Raw genomic sequence first — 23,867 nt, 5'->3', positions numbered from 1 at the left:
ATTTACAATTTAACTTTATGTAAACAAAATGACAACTACTATTTCCTTGCACTCTACCCTGGAAATACTTTATCACAGCCTTATTTCCTGTTCTTTTTACTGCTTCACAACAGTGTTTATTTACTATGTAAAAAAAACCCCAAAAAACTATTATCCTAGAAATTAATTCCTTTAAACAATTGACAATGTGTAGCATTTCTTCTCAAAAGACAAGATGGTCTTTATTTCTTTCTTTGTGGTTGAAAACTATTTTACTGAGGAAATAAAATGTGCTATTTCATAAAGAAATCAGAAGAGGAAATTGGGTCACAAGCAGAACTGTCTGATTTGACTTCAAAACAGAACTATTCCATTTTTGGCAGCAAATAAAAATGGAAGGTGAGAAAAAAATAGTAGTACAATAAAACATTTATTATGCTCTTTGTTATAAGAAATATAATTCCCTAAGAGAGAGCAAATTTGAATTATTATATACCCCAGACTGAGGACTTAGCTATGCTCTGAAGCTCATATTTGTAATTTAATTTTAGTCTAAAATATTCTCAGTTACATTATTCTTTGCAGAATATAAGTAAAACAATTTCTAGCATATGTGGTATACACATTCCCAGGATATTGTAATGTAGTTTTATTTGGTTCATTGTAAGTTTTACACAGGAGAGTTTTTACCAGTATGACAATTTATGAGTGTTTTAGTTAGTATTTTCAATGTTTCGTTGAATTTTGTTTTAATTAAACTGCAGTTTCAGATCATTCTGTTAGAAGAATTTGGCAACTCCAACAAAATATAGGCACTCAGTTGATTTTGTTTCAAAACTTTGAGATAAAACTCTGAAATAGAAAATTATCACTAGTAAGTAAGTGAAAACTTACTCTCTATAACAGCCTTCCCAAGAAACTTTGACCTTCAGAGTGCTGTTTGTCTCACTTATTTTGCTTGATATTTCGTCAATTTGCCTAATTGCATTAATGTATGATTTTTCTTAAATTTTGGTTAATAATCTTGCTTCAGTTTATTAAATATTTATTCCTCTAAGGTATAATAATGAAAGTTATTATTAAGGTACTTCTAACATCAATATGCTTATAAGAGAATTTTTAATAACGCAATTAGAGAAGATAACCATAACTGTAACAAGAATCAATTAGTTTTATTTTCCTTATCGTTTCGGGAAACGTTAGTACCATGGTTCTTAAGTAAAAAAAAGTGTGTGTCAAAACATGTGCAATTTATTTCCCCACTTATATCTCAAATCCCTAAGAAATTATTGAGCTGAAATGTGACCTTAAAGAAAGCATGACAAAATAAAGAAAGACAATACTTTGTTAGTAAGTGAGAAGTTCTTCAACGGAGGTATTTTATTGTGGATCATGGATTTTATGACTACAAGAGATTAAAACTGTCTTTTATAAAATAAGCCTTCAATATTCCCTGAACTGAAACAGCCTATTAGTTGTGAAAAGAAAAAAAAAACAAATTAAGATGGGTTCAAAAATATTTAACATTCCAGTCTGCACTAAAGTTTTTGGGGGCTGTTTAAAATCTTATGTAGTGGTGATTTATTTGTAATCTATATTCATGCGGCTTCAACTTTTTCCATTGGGTATTTTTATACTTAAAAAGTGTACCATGGTGGTGTATTTTCCTCTCGACTGTTTATGAAAAATGTTTTAAAAATCTACTATTCAGTTCTTTGAACCCTCTGACAACACGTAAAACTCTGATGGAAATTCCTTACATGAAGTTGAATTTTGAGAGCTATGGCTAGGCAAATTTTAAAATACGTGGTATATATCCTTTAAGTCACAAATTGAAAAAGTATCACCATATGGAATGCTGTTAAGGAAATTGACTGTTTACAGAAGACCTAATATGAAAATCTAAAGGAAAATATAAGGAGAAAGGCATGGATATATAGAGCCCCATCACAATCTCTCAAACAAACATGTTCAATTCAGGGACTTCCAGAGAAACTATGAGGTATTCTAGAATTTAAATTGAGATACTATTATAAGGGAAATTGACATAATTTGATGGTGTCACTCAACTCTGAAGGTAAAAAATAATTCTGATTTAGTTTTAATTTATAACAGTGGTTTTTTTTTAAGTAATATGAGATACAGCATAATCAGATTGTGTTTGTTATCATTAAAATTTTGGGTATAGTTCCGCAGTTGATATGATGGGTATAAAGACAATATTTGGCATAGTAACCACTGAAATAAAAAAATAATAATTTATGAAGATCAATTCATGGATAATAAAACCCCAAAATTAATGATGTTACAATTCACATGAATTTCTACAGGAATAAAACTGTATTTCATCTTAACAATTATTTTTGACTGGTCTCACTAAGGGAGCTATTATAATTAATTTCATGCAGCATCAGGTATGATATTCCATGTTATATGACATGAGTTTAACGAAGTTAGATCCTATTAAACTAATGTGGTATTCTTTTTCTGGTCAAAGTAAACGATGTAGATCTAATCTATGTGAACTTTGATAAAAAACCAAATATTGAATGTACAGGAAATGTACTGAGGATTGCATTAATATAAATACCAGGGAACATGTACATCACCCAAAATGGAGGTTAAAGTACTTTGAATGAAAAACATACTGAAGCTGGAGAAAGTTAGTAAAATTACGGATAAGTGCTGGTAACAATCTGTGGCAGGAGATGAAAAGGCCCAACCTGATGAAATTGTCTGATAAGGCAGAGATGGAAATCTTATGTACATGGAGGAGGACTGGAAAATCTCCATATATATAATATAATAGTGCTAAGACAAAAAGTAGTCACTGGAAGGCATCATCATTCTTTCAAGGATGAAGAGTGGTTAGACAGTAATAAAAGAGAAAAAAAAAAAAAAAAAGTCTTGTTTGTCATAGAAGTCTAAACAACCAGTAGGCAGGATAACCTATCTCTAACAATCATGAGACACAGCACAACTCTATTAACCAACCTCTGAAATAGATCACATTTTCTGTATAACCATATAGAAAAGCTACCAGTATTTTTATTCCATTTATCCGGATTTCTTATAAAGTAGGATAAAATTCTTATTTCTCAAAATAAACAAAATCAAAGGAGGGGTGCTTGGTATAAAGACAAGTGAATACAAAATGACTCTGAGTAAATTTGGATTGAAAAACTAAATGTTAGTATATATCTGGGACAGTTTCCAAAGAATCATAGAATCATAGAATAGTTAGGGTTGGAAAGGACCTTAAATATTATCTAGTTCCAACACCCTGGGATGGGCAGGGACATCCCACTAGAACAGGCTGCCTAAAGCCCCATCCAACCTGGCCTTGAACACCTCCAGGGATGAGGCAGCCACAGCTTCCCTGGGTGTTTCAATTACGGTGTCTCAACACTCTCACGGTAAAGAAATTCTTCCTTATGTCTAGTCTAAATCTGCCCTTCTCCAGTTTATACTCATTTCACCTCATCCTGTCACCACAAGCCCTTATGAATAGTCCCTTTCCAGCTTTCTTGTAGCCCCTTTCAGGTACTAGAAGGTCTCTATAAGATCTCCTCGGGGCCTTCTCTTCTCCAGGCTGAATAAGCCCAACTCTCTCAGCCTGTCCTCACAGGGAAGGTGCTGCAGCCCTCAGATCATCTTTGTAGCCCTCCTCTGGACCCATTCCAACAGCTCCATATCCTACTTTTGTTGAGAACTTCAGAACTGAACACAGTACTCCAGATGAGGTCTCACAAGAGAGGAATAGAGGGGCAAAATCACCTCCCTTGACCTGCTGGCCATGTTTCTTTTGTTGCAGCCCAGGATACCGTGGGCCTTCTGGGCTGCGAGTGTACCTTGGCAGGTCATGTTGAGCTTCTCATTGACCAGCACCCCTAAGCCCTTCTCTGCAGGGCAGCTCTCAACCACGTCACTCCTCATTGCATATCGAAAAATGTGAATTCCCCTGACCCAAGTGCAGGACCTTGCACTTGGCCTTGTTGAACCTCCTGAGGTTCTCACAGTCCCAATTCTCCATCCTGTCCAGGTCCCTCTGGATGACATCCTGTCCTTCCGGTGTGGACACTACACCACTCAGCTTGGTGTCATCTGCAAACTTGCTGAAGGTGCATTCAATCTTGCTGTCAGTATCGTTGATGAAGATATTAAAAAGCACCAGTCCCAGTACAGATTCCTGAGGGACGCCACTTGTCACAGATCTCCATCTGGACCTTGAGCTGCTGACCACTACTCTTTGAATATGACCCTCCAACTAGTTTCTTATCTACCGTTCTGTCCACCCATCAAATTCATATATCTCAGGAAGAAAACCAGCAAGAGACTACTACATTTTAAGATGAAACTTAACTAGTTTCTGACTCAAAAAAAGAGATATAATTGCCTGTAATATAAGACTAGACCTGTGTGTAGACTGTCTTTTCAGCTTTAGCTTTCTTGATTCAATAACTACTAAACCTGAAAAGGTTTGCATGGATTGGCTTACAATGAAATGTGGATGGTGCCTGAAGACTTTCTGGTAAAAAATCAGCAACGTATTCATGCCTTTTAATTAGGTTGTAGTATAGGAGGCGTAGTTCTGATATTCATTTAATCATAAGATTTTATGAGATTGATTGTCCTTCCCACAATCTGAATGCCATAGTAAGAGTTGACATCCCCTATATATATCTATATCTTTACATTTGTGTGTGAGCAGGTGTGTATTATACGTGCGGGCAAAGATAATTTTCTCCAATATGCCATATTAATGAAAAAGCCAATAAATCACTGTTGCCTAAGTTACATGAGACCTCATGACATGAGATTATTTTCTTGACAGTGAGAAATGGGTATATGCTGAACCAATATTTCTTTCAAATAACTGTCTACAAAGGGTGCCAGTCCACTTTACTGAACATACCCAGCTAAGTACAGACACTCTTCTGCACTGAATGAATACATGTATTCAGACATTTGGGGGTTTTGTATTATTATTATTATTGTTGTTGTTATTGTTATTATTATTATTATTATTGTTATTCTTAAAGATATTATTAAAGTTATTATTATTAAAGTTATTATTATTAAAGTTATTATTATTATTGTTGTTGTTATTGCTATTATTTCCTCCTTCGGGTATTTTCCAGTGTATCAAGGAAATATTTTCAAGTCTGAGATGTACAGGAAGTGAACTGAGAAAGTGTTATTCCAGGTAGTGTGATGGAACTTATCAAGTGGATTGTAGAAATCTTACATGATCTACATTTGCTTGGATATTACCAGCAGCCAAACAGAGATGAAGAACACATTAAAAGAGCTCTTACTGCCCTCTGGGTATACATAGGATGGAGTCAAATACGTTATACGAATGTAGTGGTGGATTTTGAAATGAGCTATAATTTAGAGTAGATAGTGCAGTACACCACCTGAATCAGACTTTTCTCAAGCTGATCACAGTAAGATGTGGCAGGTGACAGCTCTTTCTTCTGCTACCCTTAAGCAGAATATTCTACAGATATTAAATCTATCCCCTCTCCTTGTTAGCACATCTAAGACTCCCACGAGAGGACATTTGACATTCTGGACAGTAATATTTGCAGTACCTTTAAAAACCCTCTGTTTTACATCTGAACAGTGACACAGATGAGAGCTTGGTAGTCATCACCATGATTGACTGGCAAGAGTCAACCACCTAAACAGATTCTGGTTTCACGTGAACCATTCCAAGATGCAGGAAATGCTTTAAAGTTGACAGTAGAGATAACAACATTCTCCTCCAACAAAGGAAACTTTTCCTGTGTTACCAACAAGAAAGCTCAGATGTTTGTGAAAATGTACTTTCATTGTATTTCTTAAAGCAAGAATATTGATAATAACACACTCTTTTCTACCACTTCTCTGCAATAAGCTACTTGCAGAGTCTGCTCTCAGGTGGTTGTTACTTATTTCTACCGTTTATTCAAGCAGAAGTGCTTGGTTTCTTCAGTTTCCAAGGAAATTTTTTAGGTTTTAGAAAGAAATCTATTCCTTTTATGACTACAACACACCTACTTATTTTTCTGAAGGTTGTGGGATAACAGTGTCTCAACACAAAAAAACCCAACTGAATAAAATTAGATATTAAGAAACCTACTTTATTAAACATATTATTTTGGTATAGCCATATATTATCATAGAATCCTATAATCATAGAATCATTTGGTTTAGAATGGACTTTAATCATTCAGTTCCAATGCCCCTGCCGTGGGCAGGGAAACCTTCCACTGAACCAAGGCTACTCAAACCCTGGACTTGAACACCTCCAGGGGAGGGGCATCCATGACATCTCTGGACACCCTGTTCTAGTGCCTCACCACACTCATAGTAAAAAATGTCTTCGTAGTATCTAATCTAAATTTCCTCTCTTTCAGTTTAAAACCATTCCTTTTCATCCTCTCACTGCATTCCCTGATAAAGAGCTCCTCTCCAGCTTTCTTATAGGCGTGCTTGAGGTACAAGAAGGTTGCTAGGAGGTGTCATAGAATCATAGAATCACCAGGTTGGAAAAGACACATGGGATCATCGAGTCCAAACATTCCTATCAAATACAAAACCATGTCCCTCAGCACCTCATCCACCCGTGCCTTAAACACGTCCAGGGAAGGTGACTCAACCACCTCCCTGGGCAGCCTGTTCCAGTGTCCAATGACCATTTCCATGAAAAATTTTTTCCTAATGTCCAGCCTGAACCTCCCCTGACGGAGCTTGAGGCCATTCTTTCTCATCCTGTCCCCTGTCACTTGGGAGAAGAGGCCATCACCCTCCTCTCCACAACTTCCTTTCAGGTAGTTGTAGGGAGCAATGAGGTCTCCCCTCAGCCCTCTCTTCTCTAGGCTAAACAACCTCAGCTGTCTCAGGTCTTCCTCAGAAGGCCTGTTCTCCAGCCCCCTCACCAGCTCTGTTGCTCTTTTCTGGACTTGCTCCAGAGCCTCAACATCCTTCTTGTGGTGAGGGGCCCAGAACTGAACACAGGATTCAAGGAGCGGTGTCACCAGTGCCGAGTACAGAAGGAGAATAACCTCCCTGGACCTGCTGGTCACACTGTTTCTGATACAAGCCAAGATGCCATTGGCACATCACTATACACGAGCTGTTTATGGTACAAATTTCCTCTACCTCAGTCCTGGGCCAGTTTTGTGTTATTTTGAAGTGTATTCTAACACAATCAGTCTTCTTAATACCTCTGTCTTTAATTTCTAGCTACTGTTGACTGCTATTGAAATCACACATATCCCGGAGCTGACATAGTTAAGATTTGTTATTTAGTGACCATGTAGGCTTGCAAGTATTTGACTGTATGGTAAAAAAGTTCCACACAGAGATAAACTAAAACAAATTAAATAATAGCAAACTGCCTTCTAGCCACTTTTAGTCACAACTAAAATAAGGTGAAGTCAGCTTGGGTCAACACAAGCCTGGATAGCCTGAGATCTGCAGGGTCAAATTAATGAAACAGATTTTACTAGCACTGTTAATCTAAACTGTATTGAGGGACAAGCCAGAGGAAATGCAGACTTCAGTGTTCAGAGAGCTGTTTTCTATAACTACCTAGAAAAAGAATGCCTTCCGAGGCTACTTTCATCCTGCTGGCTGCTGTTTGGACCACACAAGGACCTGTTTCAGCATGCTGAGTTAAAGAAAGCCAGTGATGTTACTTACTGCCTTAACTATTAGCAAGACAAAACTCTTTATATAATCAAGGCTCTTTTTTTAATCTGAAATTCTAACCTGTTCTATAATGGAATGAAGGCAAATTACATTACTCAAAAAGCACTTTTTTTCCCTGCCCTAGATTATGAGTATTTTGTACCAGGCTGGGTAAATTCAATTGTTGTTTATCTAAACGGCCCGAAAATAGCAAGGAGAGAAAAACTGGATTACTTTGACGGTATATCTACAGATATATTCCACCACATAGAATATAGTAAGAAGTAATGAATTATGCTTGTTGAAAGACCAGCACAGTTGAGACTACAATTTGTGCCGCAACACAACAGACTAAAGGAAAACAAGTAAAGAATGAAAGAGCAAAACTGTGACCAAAACCAGTGTGGAAGAAAAAAAAAGAGACAGGTGTTCAGCTTTCTGTTCTGCAGGTTCTACTTATGCCTAATGTCATATAAACTTTCCACCACAAAAGGATGAGGAGGGCTCTTGAAACACAACATACAAAAAAGAAAATACATGCTAATTATTTCCAGATTCGTGATCTTTGGGGAACACTTATAGATTCACTTCTCTTTGTTAAGTTTATGAAAGGCTCCTGATTTAGTTTCACCCTGTCTGACATCCAGGAATCTGTCGTTATGCAGTATTGGTGAACCATTAGCTTAGTATTAGTGAAGATAATTATAAAGTTTCAGAAATGGGGGATTTTGGCCCAATCTTCTAAGTATACAAACTTCCTTCAATTTTTTAAGCTTATTTTATAAATTTCACATGTTCAACTGTTTGTATTACTTCATAAATTGAGATTGCTCCACATTGTAACAGAATGCCTAGCTGGTTATCTTTTCAAATACAAAGACTATTTTCCCTTACACATTTTTGACCAATATAAAACTGCATAAGATTGATTTTATAGAGACTAATCAGTGCTCGAAGAACACTTCAAACTTCTCCCATCATTATTTAATTGCAGCTTTTGGTCTTAATTAAGCACATACAGAATAGAATAATAAAACATGATACTAATATGAAAAAAATAATTTCCTCCAAAACTCCTTCATCAGGAAAAATAACTGATGTTTAAAGCATGCTTCAGAAGAACATCTCTTTCTAACCTTGACAAAAGGCCCTTTTCATACAAAAGGAAACTTCAGTAGCAGTCAGTCAGGTGCCTCAGATGACTGAGAATTTCTTTTGAGCAGAAGTATATACTCTTAAATGTATGTACGAATGTATGGTAAGGCTTTTTTTCCTTTCCTTGCCTAAACACATAGGATAGGATGTATTATAGTAGTCATCCTCATTATTTAAGGCAAAGCATTAACATCTTCTGCCTTTAACTTTGAAAGTCCCCTTCAGCCTTCCTTGTGTTTTGATCGTAGTCCTTCACATAAATACTAAGTGAAAGCTCTTTCCTGAAATATTTTCTAGATCTGTTAGATCTCTGTCCAGGTTCCTTTTTTGAGCTCTTTATCACCTATATCCTGATGACAGACTATCATCTGTGCTTTCTTTCTCTGGTGTTATCCATCCTTTTGCAACCTTCACTGTTACCTATTCTTCCTTCAGACCAATAATAACTTATGTTTTCTACCACATCACATCCTATTGCACTAAAATCTTCCTGCTATTTTTTACATTAACTTGTCCCTGTTCTGTGCCAAAAGAATATTTGTTTTCTGAGAACTCTCAGTCTATCACCTTTTGTTTGTCCTGTAATTACCTTTCAAAACTTTTTAAGACGAATTGAGAGAAAATATCAATGATAGAAAACATCTTAGAAAGATAGATGTAACATGAAAATGCTAAGAAATCCTTGATGAAGATTATAAACATTTTACCTAGTAAATGCTGATAGAGTAGATCTACATATTGCTCACATTTATTTGTTGCTATTCTTGCCGTTATAAAAAGAAGCTATGAAACATTTTCAAAGCCTCTCCTGTAGTTTCTCCTATCCATACTTAACCCACCATTATGATGTAAGGTTATCCAAATATTTTCTTCAGATCTAATTTTAAAAGAATTTTAAAAAGAGGCAACATGTGTAAAACCAGTTTTATTTGTTGGTACACCTAATTTCTTCTGTTGTGCTGGTCAACCAAATTCAGAACATCTTTAAACTGTGGTCTCTAATCTCAGAGGCAGTTTTTTCAGCTTTTATAATTGTCTCTAGTCCTGTCATCTTCTAGATCCTGCCTCTTCTACTTCTTTATTCCTCCATGAATATTAGTTTGGTTTTTGGTTTGGTTTGGTTTGGTTTGGTTTTTTTTGTAATGGACTGGTTTTTAACCTCGTATTATCTTCTGGGTATATACATAATGTGTATATGATTCTCTTTACATAAGCTGGAGAAAAAAAATTGTGCTGAATTGCATGTTGCTGTTGCTGCTTTTACTTTTCTCAGAAGACATCATCTTTTGATTGTCACGAATTCTTATTTATATTATAAACCAGTTCAAAAGTGCAAGTTGTTACTACTTTTCGCTTAATTTCAAAAGACTCCTATAAAGACAGTATATGGACAGGATATAAATTGTACAATGTACATATTTGTGCAGTGGTCCTCAAATGTTTTCTCACGTGTTCTGCACCTCCACTAGTTTACACTCTCACCAAAATGGAGAAATATAAATGTAATATCTGCTATACAATTCCAAATCTGTCAGTCTAATAAGACTAAAAAACCCAGTCATTCTTTCATCTTATTTTGCTTTCTGTGTTTACTAGAAACATTAAAACTAAAAAACATAATGTTATCCATGGTTTACTAGGCAATAGTAAATCTTTGCTAACTATTGATGTATTTTTAAAATTGAACGTTTCTTTGGGAACTGTATTTTTTTGGTCACGGGTTTTTAGAAATTGTCTTTATATTTCTATCAAACACATGCATTTTTATGAATCAGTTTGAGACAATTCCTGAATTTCATGCACATGACACGAATAATTACTACTGAAAAAGGTAATTCAGCTTCTAAAAAATTATTCCAATATAAAAAGGCAAACATACAGCAACATGTGACTAAACTATGTGATTCCACTTCATTTTAAGATTTCAAATTCTTGGTTGGTTCTGCAATGTTTTTTGAAGTTCTTCTCACGTATTTACTTTCACGTGATATTTTAAACATTACTTTCTTCTCTAGCCACTTGAGAGGAATATAGGAATGCTATCAGAATATACAGAGAGGCAACTAAAAAGGCCAAGGCCCACTTGAAATTAAATCTGGCAAGGGATGTCAAAGACAACAAGAAGGGTTTCTTCAAGCACATCAGTGGCAAAAGGATGATTAAGGAAAATGTGGATCAGCTGCTGAATGAGGTGAGTGCCCAGGTGACAGAGGATACTGTGAAGTTACTGAATGCCTTCTTTGCTTCATCTTTACTGCCAAGTTCAGCCTTCAGGAATCCCAGATCCTAGAAATAAGAGAGAAAGTCTGGAGTTCATGCTGGATATCACCTCTGAGTGTGTGGAGGAAAAGAAGGGTGTCAGGAGTGATCAGCATGGATTCATCAAGGGCAAATCATGTTTGATCTATCTGATAGTCTTCTCTGATGGTATAACTGGCTGAGTAGATGACAGGAGAGCAGTGGCAGTGGACATTGAAGGGAGAGCTTTGTGATGCCTCCCATAACAACCTCATGGGTAAGCTTAGAAAGTGTGGGTTAGATGAGTGGATGGTGAGGTGGATTAAGAACAGGCTGGATGGCAGAGCTCAGAGGGTTATGCTCAGCAGGGCAGAGTCTAGCTGGAGGTCTGCAGCTAGAAATGTTCCCTAGGAGTCAATCCTAAGTCCAGTCTTGTTCAACGTATTCATCAATGATCTATTTGAGGGGACAGAATGTACCCTTAGAAAGTTTGTTGATGACAGAAAACCAGGAAGAGTGCCTGGTGAGATCACTTCTGGAATACTGTGCAGTTCTGAGCTCCCCAGCTTAGAAAGACAAGGAACCGCTGGAGAGTCCAGCAGAGAGCCACAAAGGTGATTAGAGGACAGGAGCATCTCTATTATGAGGAAAGGATGAGAAACCTGGGTCTGTTTATCCTGGAGAAGAGAAGACTAAGAGGGAATCTTATCAATGCTTTCAAATTTCTAAAGGGTGAATGGGACCAGACTCTTCAGTGGTCCCCAGCAACAGGACAAGGGGCAACAGGCACAAACTGTAGCACCAGAAGTTCTGCCTGAGTGTGAGGAAAAGCTTATTTTCTTTGAGAATGGCAGATCACTGGAACAGTCTGCCCAAGGACTTTGTGAAATCTCCTTCTCTGGAGATATCAAAAACCCTTCTGGATACACTGCTGTGCAACCTGCTTTAGGTGAACCTGTTTTAGCAGATCTCCAGAGCTCTCTTCTGACACCCACCATTCTGTGATTCTGTGATTCTGTGATTCTGTGATTCTGTGATTTTGGAAGGTAGATCCTTATTTAACTGAAAGAATAAGATGATGAGATTACAGGAAGGAGTATTCCATTTGGAAACCACATACACCCAGATTTGTAAAGACCAAGGTTTTTGCTTTCATCATCCCCAAATGAGAAAAAAAGATTCTGTCACTCAACTTTCATCTTTCTCAAATTCCCACCCTAAATGCCCACCCTCCTCACTGCCTGAAAAGCTAAAAACTACTTCTGGAAGTTTTTTGATGCTAATCGGATCAGAACTAGTCCAGCCTTGAGCTGGCAATGTGCACTAACAGCCCAGAAGTCCAACTGTAACCTGGATGGCATCTCTCTCTTGAGACAATGTCTGGTGTACTGTGTCCAGTTCTGGAATCTCCAACGTAACGAAAATATGGAACTGTTGGACCAGGTCTAGAGGAGACCCATGAAGATGATCAAGGGTCTGGAGCACCTCTGCCATGAGGACAGGCTGAGAGAGTCAGGGTTGTTCACCTTGGAGAAGAGAAGGCTCTGGAGAGACTTTATAGCAGAGATCTTCTACCTAAAAGGTGTCTCCAAGAAACCTGGGGAGGCATTTTCACAAGGTCATGTAGTGATAAGACAGAAATGGCTTAAAATTGCAAGAGGGGAGATTTAGATTAGATTTTAGAAATAAATTCTTCATGATGAGGGTAATGAGAAAATGGGACAGGTTGCCTAGGGAAATTGTGGATGCACCCTCCCTGCAAGTATTCAAAGCCAGGCTGGATGGTGTCTTGAGCAGCATGTTCTAGCAGGAGATGTCCCTGCCCATGGAAGGAGGCTGGAACTAGATGAAGTTTAAAGTCCTTTCCTATCCAAACCTTTCTATGATCCTATAATTTATTTTATTCTGATAAGTAGCAAATTATAACTACAGTTAACATTTTACATGTAGTAGTGATATTAAACTATACCTTTACATCTATGCCTCATTTTATTTGTCTTTCACATGATTAGAGTTTTAAAAATAGTTAATAGTCACTGTACATGTATAATTCCTTATAATTAAGCTCTAAATATAGTTTTAAATCAGAAGGCTTTGTTTAATGCACTTTAATACCAATACTTCAAATAAAAAACCCTGCATATGTACAAAGAAACCCAAAGCTCTTTGCTTTAAATAGAAATTGGACTCTGCATACAGTAGACCATAATCAAAAGCATTCATCTGCAAGAACAGCTTGAACGTTTTAGTTGCAATTTACAGGTCATTGACTTCTTCATTAAGGGAGCTCTTGGGAAAAGTAGTTTCTGATACAAAGGCACCTACAGTAGCCAAGTTGCAATATGTGAGCATTGTAGCAGTTCGCTTGTGACTGCAGGGTTTGAATATGCATTTAATAAACATTTGCATTCCAACTTGATCTTACTAAAGAAAATTAGTTCCTACAGGGAGAGAAAGTAAAAGAATGGAAAAATAAAACCAGACAACACTTTCAATACATCTCAAAGAGACGTATTTTGCAACATTAAGCTTTAGTGTCACTAAAGATGCACAGTATTTTTATATTCAGAATGTTTTTTAAAAAGCAAATATATGTAATGGACAAATTTTGTCAGCACCTGAATTCTGATAGAGTAGTATAACCAATGTATTTCATGTGCAGTAATATTTTTTATATATATGTAATTCTTCCTACAGCTGTATACCTTCACCTAAAATACTAGTTATTTTCATATTTGTTTCACTTAACACAATCTTTAATCTAATGCAGTATAGAAGTGAAAGCAAACTACTGGACATTGGAAAGTCAAAGTTTTATGTAGCTTCAAAATTACTGCTCATACATATATTCTGTTCCACAACTTCCTTAGCTAATAGAGATGAAAGGCAAGCAAGACCATAGTCCTGATGAGGTTTCTCTGTGAAGGGAAGGCAAAGCTTAGGTCAATTAAACACCATTCTACTATCCAATATAGCCCAGAGGTGATGATAGTTACGCTACCATATCAGAGATTAAATTTTAGACGGTAACCAGAGTTTAAATGTTTTTCTCTCTCATTGCTCCTTCCTTGTTAAGTTTCCTCTTTGTATATATGTGTGCATGCGTGAAGTCTGTTAATAACGAGGTTTTTTTGTCAATTCCCCTGCTTCAAGTAAATCACATATTCTGTCACATGAACTTTAAAGAACAAGGAACAAGAGTTCTGTAATTAACATGGACCTATACAGGATATTTCATGCTTACTGGGATTTAGACAAGACCCCAGTATGAGGGGTAAATGATAAACAATTTTTTAATTCTTTCTAATTTCAGGAACATTTTATATTTCTGAGTGAAATGCTAGTGTACAGAAACATCTACTAGCACAAGATTTTATCAAAATGTTTACTGCATAGACAGAAACCACCACTTAAGCTTACATTTAGAAAGTAACTTAAAAAAATGATTATTACGCAGTACTGGCTTGTTTAGATTATTTTAAGTTAAACTGTTCTCTTCCAAAATTCGCTACTGCCAGTGTAATTAAAATATGGACCAAACTGAGAGCAAGTCTTCATAATGTAATGATTGAAGCATTCAGCTGAGAAAATGCTTGTGTATTCTAGACGCTGTTTCAATAAATGTTAAAATATTGGAGCTGGGAGATGGTAGCGTTAACAATTCATATATCCTATGCCAAATAGTACAGATCTAAAATTCAAAGTACCCACTTTCATCTCACAACCAGTAAAATTCATCTGAGGCAGATTCAGATTTTGCTAAGTAAGGGCATAGACTGAAAACAGATCTTTTAAATCTTGGATATGTGTTCTTGTCACTCAGACTGCAGGAATACAAAGCTGGAAAACCTGCATCAAGCATCTTAACTATTGTTAGGTTAGCTTCTTGACTTCACCACTCCCAATAAAAGACATGCCTCTCATTTCCTCAATGCATTCACTAAATTTCAATGAATATGTTCCTGTGTTAACTTTGCACTTAAAAATATTTTCAAGCATTCATCTGTCTTTCGCTTCTGTAAACACTGCTCCTATCTCTATTCAGCCTCTGGGTGCTTCTGAAGTGCAAATAATTCATGTATGATGAGCATGTATCATATTCATATATTCTAATACATCTGTATTCTTGGACAACCTTTTTAATAACATGAACTCTTGTGAGATCTGGCTTCAGGGGTAATTGTCTACTTCAAGGAGGTGATCACCTCATGTGTGTTCTGACTTTATCCTGGAAAATGCACCTGTACTGTCAGGTACCAGGATTTCCTTTATTCTCACCTCAGGCCATGCAGTAAATACTGTCACCATCATATAATAAGTCACTCATAACATAATAGTAGTTCCTTTGGGCTATTTGAACTTTGGACTATTAAAAAGGAAAAACAACAATTGTCAGGCTAGGCCTAGGCCTGTTATGCAATGTAGACACTGATAGCTGATATGGACTAGTTTGAGGTAAATATTTTAGACAACCAGACCACCTTTACTGTGCTAGAATACACAAACCAAACCACTCTCACCTTTTATTGTAGAATTGGACTTCATTTCTTAAAACATTTCTGTACTTATCTGGATGCATTTCCAGACTAACCCTTCATGTACATGACTGATTAGAACTTCACACAAGTGATGGCTCCACACAACTTTACATTACACATTTGGAAAATAGCACTAATTTTTTCCCATTAGAGCTGTGTAATGAAAATGAGCATGAGGAACTCCTTCACTTCTTAATAAGAGAACTCTTGTGGGAAATTGTATTACAAGAAAGTCCATACTAAGGCACCACAATTGAGGTAAGGAAGTTAATTTGTGGACTGGAGATACTTACAGGTACCATTAATGGCTCTTAAAACCCAGGTGCTTCTGAGCATAGGCAGAACTCAAATTTAGGGATCTCAGGAATTTCATCATGTGATTACTGAATCTAAGAACTGCCTTTGTTAACTGGCAGCTCATTGCCTACTTGAAGAGAAATATGTTTTTCTCAGAAGCCTACAAGAGCAGTTAAATCACTTTAATGCCTAAGCCATTTTATAGCTTTTAGCTTTCAATAAATAATCTAGAACTGACTGAACTCTTAACTTTCTGTTCTTTAGGTTTTTTCCATTCTGAATGCAGAGTATATATCCTTCTGGTTAATGTAGATTAACATGATCATTTGCAAGATTTTACGTGATTTTGAATGACCCTGCTTTGAATTACCTCAAAAACAAAATGTTACTCAGGAGAATTAATATGACGAAATGTCACTGATTTCACAAGCTGGAAAAGTCCACCAGACAAGCAAGTTGTTGAATAAAGAAACCAAAGGCTTACCAGGCTTACATTAATACAGCTTAATTAGATGCTTCTTATAATTCTCAGTCAATTTAACAGAAATGATGTTTTCTATTTAAGCCATTTTTCAGAGGGAGTTTAGAAGGCAAAAGACATTCTAACTTGAAGTTTCCTAAAATGTCTGTCATGAAAAGTCTCTTCTTGACCTTGGTGGACAATTTCTTTCAGGTTAACTGAAATCCATATTGCATTCTCTTGTTTATAACTGTCCAAAACTATAGAATAATAGAAAATTAACATTGGAAAAGACCTCTAAGATCCTCCCACTGAGCCCTTGGAACATCACTTGTGACCAACAACCCGCTGGCTTTATCTCCGTTCATGACAACTCTTTGGGCTCGGCCATCCAGCCATTTTTTACTCAGTGAATATTATGCCTGTTTAAGCTGTAGGCCTCCAGGTTCTCTAGGAGGTACTGTCAAAGGCCCTATTAAAATCAAGTTAGACAACACCCACAGCCTTTCTCTCATCCATTGTGTGGGTGACCTGATCAAAGAAGGAGATCAGGTTAGTCCACATGAACATGTGCTGGCTGACCCCGATCCTCAGATTGGTCTGCATATGCCTGGTTGAGTGCATTTTCGGTACTCTTGGGTAGATCTCATTCCACAGACTTCTGAGTATTCAGGTGGCATAGCACATCACTGACTAATTCCTACTAGATTATGGGGGCTGAGAGCAGTTATTTGCTCTCAGTCTCTGTCTTCCAGTTCAGGGGGCTGAGTACCTTGGGGATAACTGGTCTGATTATTAAAGACCGAGGCAAGGAACACATTAAGCACCTCAGCCTTTTCCTGATCCTTGGTTGAAATGTTCCCCTCCATATCCAGTACAGGATGGATATTATCCTTGGCTCTCTTTCTGTTGTTGATGTATTTGTAAAAACATTTTTTGTTGCCTCTTGTAAGAGTTGACAGAATATTAGAGTAGTAGAACGAAATATCATTTTAAAGGTGCACAGATTTAAACAAACACAGCAAATATAAATCTCTTTCCATCATCTACCAGCAGTCTTGGCTGACTGAGGAAGTTCCACTTGACTGGAGACTGGCAAATATGATGCCCATTTACAAGAAGGGATGGAAGGAGGGTCCAGGGAACTACAGGCCTGTCAGTCTGACCTTGGTGCCAGGGAAGGTTATGGAGCAAGTCATCTTGAGTGCTATCACACAGCTCATGCAAGACAAGCAAGTGATCAGGCCTAACCAACAAGGGTTTATTAAAGGTGGGTCTGACCAAACTAACGTGATCTCCTTCAATAACAAGGTTACACTTTATAGATGAGGGAGTAGAAAGGCTATGGATATACATTACCTGGACTTTAGTAAAGCCTTTGACACCATTTCTCACAGTATTCTACTAGAGAAACCAGCTGCCATTGGCCTGGACAGACATACCCTCTGCTGGGTAAAAACCAGACTGGATGGTTAAGCCCGATGAGTCATGGTAGATAGAGTTAAAACCAATTGGAGGCCAGTCACGAGTGTTGCTCCCCAGGGCTCAGTGCTGGGTCCAGTTGTGTTCCATATCTTCATGAGTCACTTCGATGAAAAGATTGAGTGTGCCCTTAGTAAGTTCATGGATGACAATAAGCTGGGAAGAAGCGTTGATCTGCTTGAAGATAGTGAGGCATTGGAGAGGGATCTAAACAGGCTGGATCGATGGGCTTAGGCCAACAGGATGAGGTTCAACAAGACCAAGCACTGAGTCCTGCACTTGGGACATTACACCTCCATGTAAGGCTACAGGCTTGGGGAAAACTGGCTGAAAGCTACCTGGTAGAGAAGAACCTGGGGGTGTTGATTGTCAGAAAGAGCACGGCCAGGAAGATTAGGGAAGTGATTGTGCATCTCATTACAAGGAAGACTTTGAGGTCCTGAAGCGTGTCCAGAAAAGGGTAACAAAGCTGGTGAAGGGGCTGCAGAACAAGTCGTATGAGGAGGTAAATAGTTTGTTCCAGCCTAGGGAAAAGGAATGTGAAGGGAGACTTTATCACTGTCTACAACTATCTGAGAGGATGTTCTAGCTTGATGGACGTTGGTCTCCCAGGTGATAGGTGATAGGATGGGAAGGCATGGTGTTAAATTGTTTCAGTGAAGGTCCAGATTACACATTAGGAAAAACTTCTTCACCAAAAGGATCATCAGGCACTGGCAGAGGCTGCCCAGGGAGGTGGTTGAGTTACCATCCCTGCCAGTATCTAAAAGGTGGGTAGATGAACTGCTCGAGTATACAGTTTAGTAGTGAAAAAGTATGATTGGGGGTTGTTTAGCCTAGAGAAGAGGAGGCTGAGGGGAGACCTCATTGCTCTCTACAACTACCTGAAAGGAGGTTGTGGAGAGGAGGGAGCTGGCCTCTTCTTCCAAGTGACAGGGGACAGGACAAGAGGGAATGGCCTTAAGCTCCACCAGGGGAGGTTTAGCCTGGACAGAGGCTGCCCAAGGAGGTGATTGAGTCACCTTCCCTGGAGGGGTTTAAAAGATGGGTGGATGAGGTGCTAAGCGGCATGGTTTAGTGACTGATAAGAATGGTTGGACTCGATGATCCAGTGGGTCTTTTCCAACCTGGTGATTCTATGATTCTATGCTTCTATGCTTGGACTCAATCATCTCAAAGATATTTTCCAACCAAGCAATTCTATGAGTCTATGACTTTATGAAACACACACAAACAAAAACTCAGCATTTTTTTGGGCAAAGATTAAATTTTCAGGGATGATCTTCAGCTGACCAAAGGGTAAACCTGAATCTGCTAAACTACTATACCAGCTTCTATGTTGTAGCTATTGCTTTGAAGAAATTTTTTTGTCAACATCAATATTGGTGACTCTCAGCTAACCACTAAATCAACAGTCATGTAATTGAACCTTAACATTTCTTTTTATTTTTCTGTAACTACCAGACTAACTTTGCTACAGCAGAGATGTCACCAAACTTCACAGTTTGCAGTCATTTTTACTCCCCATATTTTATAGTTTCTGTGCTGCCAAGAAGAATGATGCTTTTAAATCAATGTTATTAAATAACAACAGGATTCTTAATTAATTAGAGTAGCAAAACTACTCACAGACCTTCTGGAAGCTTCAGACACTTAAATATAATACTTGGAGATTAAAAGATTAAGTCTGGACCAGATACACTATGTTTCCTGTGTAAGTAGATTCATGCAAGTGTGAAAATTAATATAAATCAATATAAAATGTGGAGATGAAATGTCATTTTTGTTAGACGGACAGGTGTTTGGCAGACTATGGATGTGCTGAGCACACAGGAGAATCACCCAGGAAAACTTTAGACTGCCCTTGTGCAGCCCTTAGGGACTGTGAATCGAGCACAGGGAACAGCCCTCAAGCTCCACCAGGGCATGTTTAGGCTGGACATTAGGAAAAAAATTTTCACAGAAAGAGTTATTGGGCGCATTAGGCTGCCCAGGGAGGTGGTTGATTCACCTTCCCTGGAGGTGTTTAAGGCACAGGTGGACGAGGTGCTAAGGGGCATGGTTTATTGTTTGATAGGAATGTTTGGACTCGATGATCTTGTGGGTCTCTTCCAACCTCTGATTCTATGATTCTATGGAAGAGGACTTGTGAAGTCCAGTGACTGGTATGGCTGCAGCCCTGCTGGCACCTGATCAGTGCTGAGAATGTTTGTGAACATGTAATGGTCAAACTCTGATAAGCCTAACAAGTAACCATGGGAACAGCAAAAGGACCATGAAGGATGAGTGGGATATAGTCCTGCCAATTTCAAGAAAGATGTGAACATTTAAACTTATGAATTAAGATGTTATCCATAACTTTTTCTCTACTATCTTTCTATACCTTTGAGTATGCAACTGAATAAAGTTTGTCATTGAAAGAATTACCTATAAAACTCCACCTCTAATTGAACATGTTATATATTATGCACTCAAAGTTTGTTTTGTCAGTATTTCCTGTTTGTGTGGGATTTTTTTAGTTATTATTTTTATTTAGATTAATGAAGGTTAAAACAAGTTCACTTATAACAGATGCTTTCCACCTTCAACACAGTATAGTGTTAATAACTCTGAAGTCATGATATGTTAGATTATGACAATTTTACTTCCTGGATCTTGTTTAAATTGTCTATTACTGATGAAGAACTTGAGAACATAAAAAAAATAAATAAAAAAATCCATGTACAGAACTGACAACCACTTTCATAGGTGGAACTGTATGTATAATAGACAACAAAAAGCAATAGATCAAATACTGGGTTTACTACACTGCATGATTGAAAATAATGTTTTACTGCAGTGAGGCAGCTTAGCAAATAAACCTGCTCTAATTCGGAGGAGACAGAGTAAAGGTTCTTCTGCTTCCATTATAGAATTTAGGTGTATGTATGACACAAAAAAAGATGACATTGAGGAGAGCATTGATTCTATAGCATAAAGTGGCACTAAACCAAAACAAAGTGAATCAGAAGAAGTCCAGTTCAAGTCTCCTAGAGAAAGAGAAATATTATTCAGGTATAAATTTATATATACCTAGTGCAAAATTTTTTCTTACATTGTAACAAAGAGACTCACATTAGGACTATAACACTTTTAATTCATGCATTCCTTTAAAAAATATCTGTAATGTCTGAGGTTTTCCATCAAACACTGCAATCAAAAAAGTTAAGTAAATTTTGATCTTCTTCAACAGATATTTAGTTCAATATAATTTTCCTCTAGGTCAAATATTCTAGCATCTGTTTAACAGAAGTACTGCAAATCTTTTCGTGTATTCCCCTTGCACCTTAACCTAATGCTATATTTGAATTCAATGACTTGGACAGTTTCCAAAACACAAGATATGAAAAAAAAATCAAAAATCAGAAATATTGAAGAACCTGCTGGATGTATAATATTCTAAACATTTTTGATAATGTTGTAGGTGAAACCTTCCACATCTATTTTGGAATTAAAAAGCAGTTGTGCCTCACATGTGCTACATGTTAAGCTAGTATGTTTAGAACATGAACATGATGATGAAATAGAAAATGATGACCTACTGATACGTAGTCCTGCACATTTATTTCCACCCTGAAACTGCATATCACGGTACTATTAGATGACGCATTAGCAAAGCTTTGAGTCTAAGTTTGAACAATATATATTTTCTGTGTTAAAATGTGAAACCTATTGTGGTTCACACTAATGGAGATAACTCAGTGTTTGAGGCAGCAGCATAAATATTTCTCAAAATGTCTATCCAGCCTCTGAAGCCACAGTGAAGATCTCATGTTTCCATCTGTTTTGGGACTATAGTGGTATTGTAGACTTACATAACTGTGCATTAAAGAGGAAGATAAGTACATAAAAACACCTGACAGCATAAAGGTACAGATATGATTTGGGATTATTTTTTTTCAATAATAGGGATATTTATACAGCTGAAAAGTATAACATTGTGTGGTACGTAAATAGATGCACCCTGATACATACAAATATTAGGAGATAGTCAACAGCACCTAGAACTTCTGATTTGCAGTGTTGTTTCACATGTTACTTGATAGTTTTCTATAATTCGTATTGTGACCTATTATGTCTGGTCTCTGTGGCTTACTGTGTGAAGTAAAATTACTAGAAGAAGTGAAAAAGTCTAAATGTACTAACTGAAATAGATTTATCCATTTTAAGTTCAAGGCAACAAACTTTATTTTTAGATATCAAATCCAGGAAACAGTTTATTGCTACAGGAAAAATCAGTGTATTAAGAAAACATTAGCAGTAGAAATAAAAAGTCTGGAGATAACACAACAGAGATAAGATGATCTTCACCAGAACTGCCTCAAAATATTAACTGGACGACTGCTTATGTGGTCCCTGATTATACACACACGTTGTTAGATCCATACAGATGGTAATCAAAAATCAACAGTTATAGAATATGCTTGTAAAAGACCAGGGTATGCAAGGACTGAGGTAACTTAAAATTGACCAAATCAGAGCATATTTTTCATAGAGATAACAGTCAACTTCCTAGCACAAAGGCAACACATACGAAAACGTCCAGTTCCTCCTCTGAAATCTTGCAGTGTTTCAAAAACATATGCTGTAATAATAATAACAATAATAATAACAACAACAACAACAATGGAATGATATATCAGTTCTCCCAAGTTTTGTTTTTCAGATCTAACTGAATTGTTTAGGATGACATTCCCAAGATACTTAACCCCTGATAAGTAAGTCTGTCCATAATTGTTAAGTATATACATAATGTGAACAATTCCTCTTCAAAGAACTGAAATTTAGCAAGATTCTGAAGAAATGAAATAGTATTTTGTAAAGAAAATAAGAAACTACAAAACCAAATAATAGCAGCCCTATAACATCTAAGTCAAAGCAAGTATTAACTCCTAACTCCCACACAGTGTAATGCAGGCTGTATGTTGGATTCGGGTTTCACTCCAAAGCTGTTTCAGAAATATTTTAGGGTTTCTACACGCAGAGGACCGAAATAAATGCAGAATATGTGAATTTGTTTCACTTCAATGGGGTTATAATGGATATATTTCATTTAGTTGAACTGTAATGCAAAATGAATCATGCATCTTTCATGAATACACGCTGTACATGGACATTTTCCTTTAGGGTTATGTTCTACTTTCAGAACATTAGACTATAAATGTATATTATTTTCTCAGCACTTGTTCTGCCAGAAGATAACGTTGATAAATGTCTGCAAATAAAAAGAGTCATAGTCTGGGGAAGAGAAATGTAGTACTGATTAAAAACAAATTCTCAGAAAGATGCTTGTATGTGTGAGGAAATTTTTCCATATCTGATTTTTTCTAAGATCTGATGATTCCACCTGACTGTTTCTAAGGTCATGACCATAAAAAAAAGATCCTAAACCATGCTGCTTCATTATTGACATTTCAAATATTACTTTCAAAAATTTATGAGGAAGAACATGTAATTTCATTCACCCAGAAATGGCAGTTTCAGGAGTTCTAGATAAAATAATTGAGGTAATGTGGGAACTGATTTATTAAATCTTAAAGACTAGACAAAAAAGTAACTAAAAAGTCTTATAATTTTTCAACCAAATTAAAATTAAAATGGAGCACATTTAAATCCTGTACAATACCATAGTAATTGCTTAAAAGTGTAATGGCACATGCATATATATTCATATAGATTTGATATATCTGTGTCTGTAATGGCTGGAGTATAGAATAAACATCACCATAAAGACCACCCTCAGTTATGCTAATGTGTAAGCTGAATTCTTATTTAGACCTTTCTGTAAAAAAAAACCTGAATGAACCTCGCTGGATCCAGAATTGTCAGTACAGCAGAAAGTTAAGTGTCTTGGATTGACTCCTAGAGCATCTTGGAGAAAAAGTGAAGTCAATTGGAAGGATTTTGAACAGTTTGTGGGTATAATACTCTACAAACACACACTCGCCTCAGCAGGACTGGTCCTTGAGTGTATGAAACCTCCTGCAGCTGAAGGACGA

The sequence above is a fragment of the Phaenicophaeus curvirostris genome, chromosome Z (assembly GCF_032191515.1).
Source record: "Phaenicophaeus curvirostris isolate KB17595 chromosome Z, BPBGC_Pcur_1.0, whole genome shotgun sequence".
Classification (NCBI taxonomy): Eukaryota; Metazoa; Chordata; class Aves; order Cuculiformes; family Cuculidae; genus Phaenicophaeus; species Phaenicophaeus curvirostris.
Note: the sequence above shows the minus strand (reverse complement) of the source record.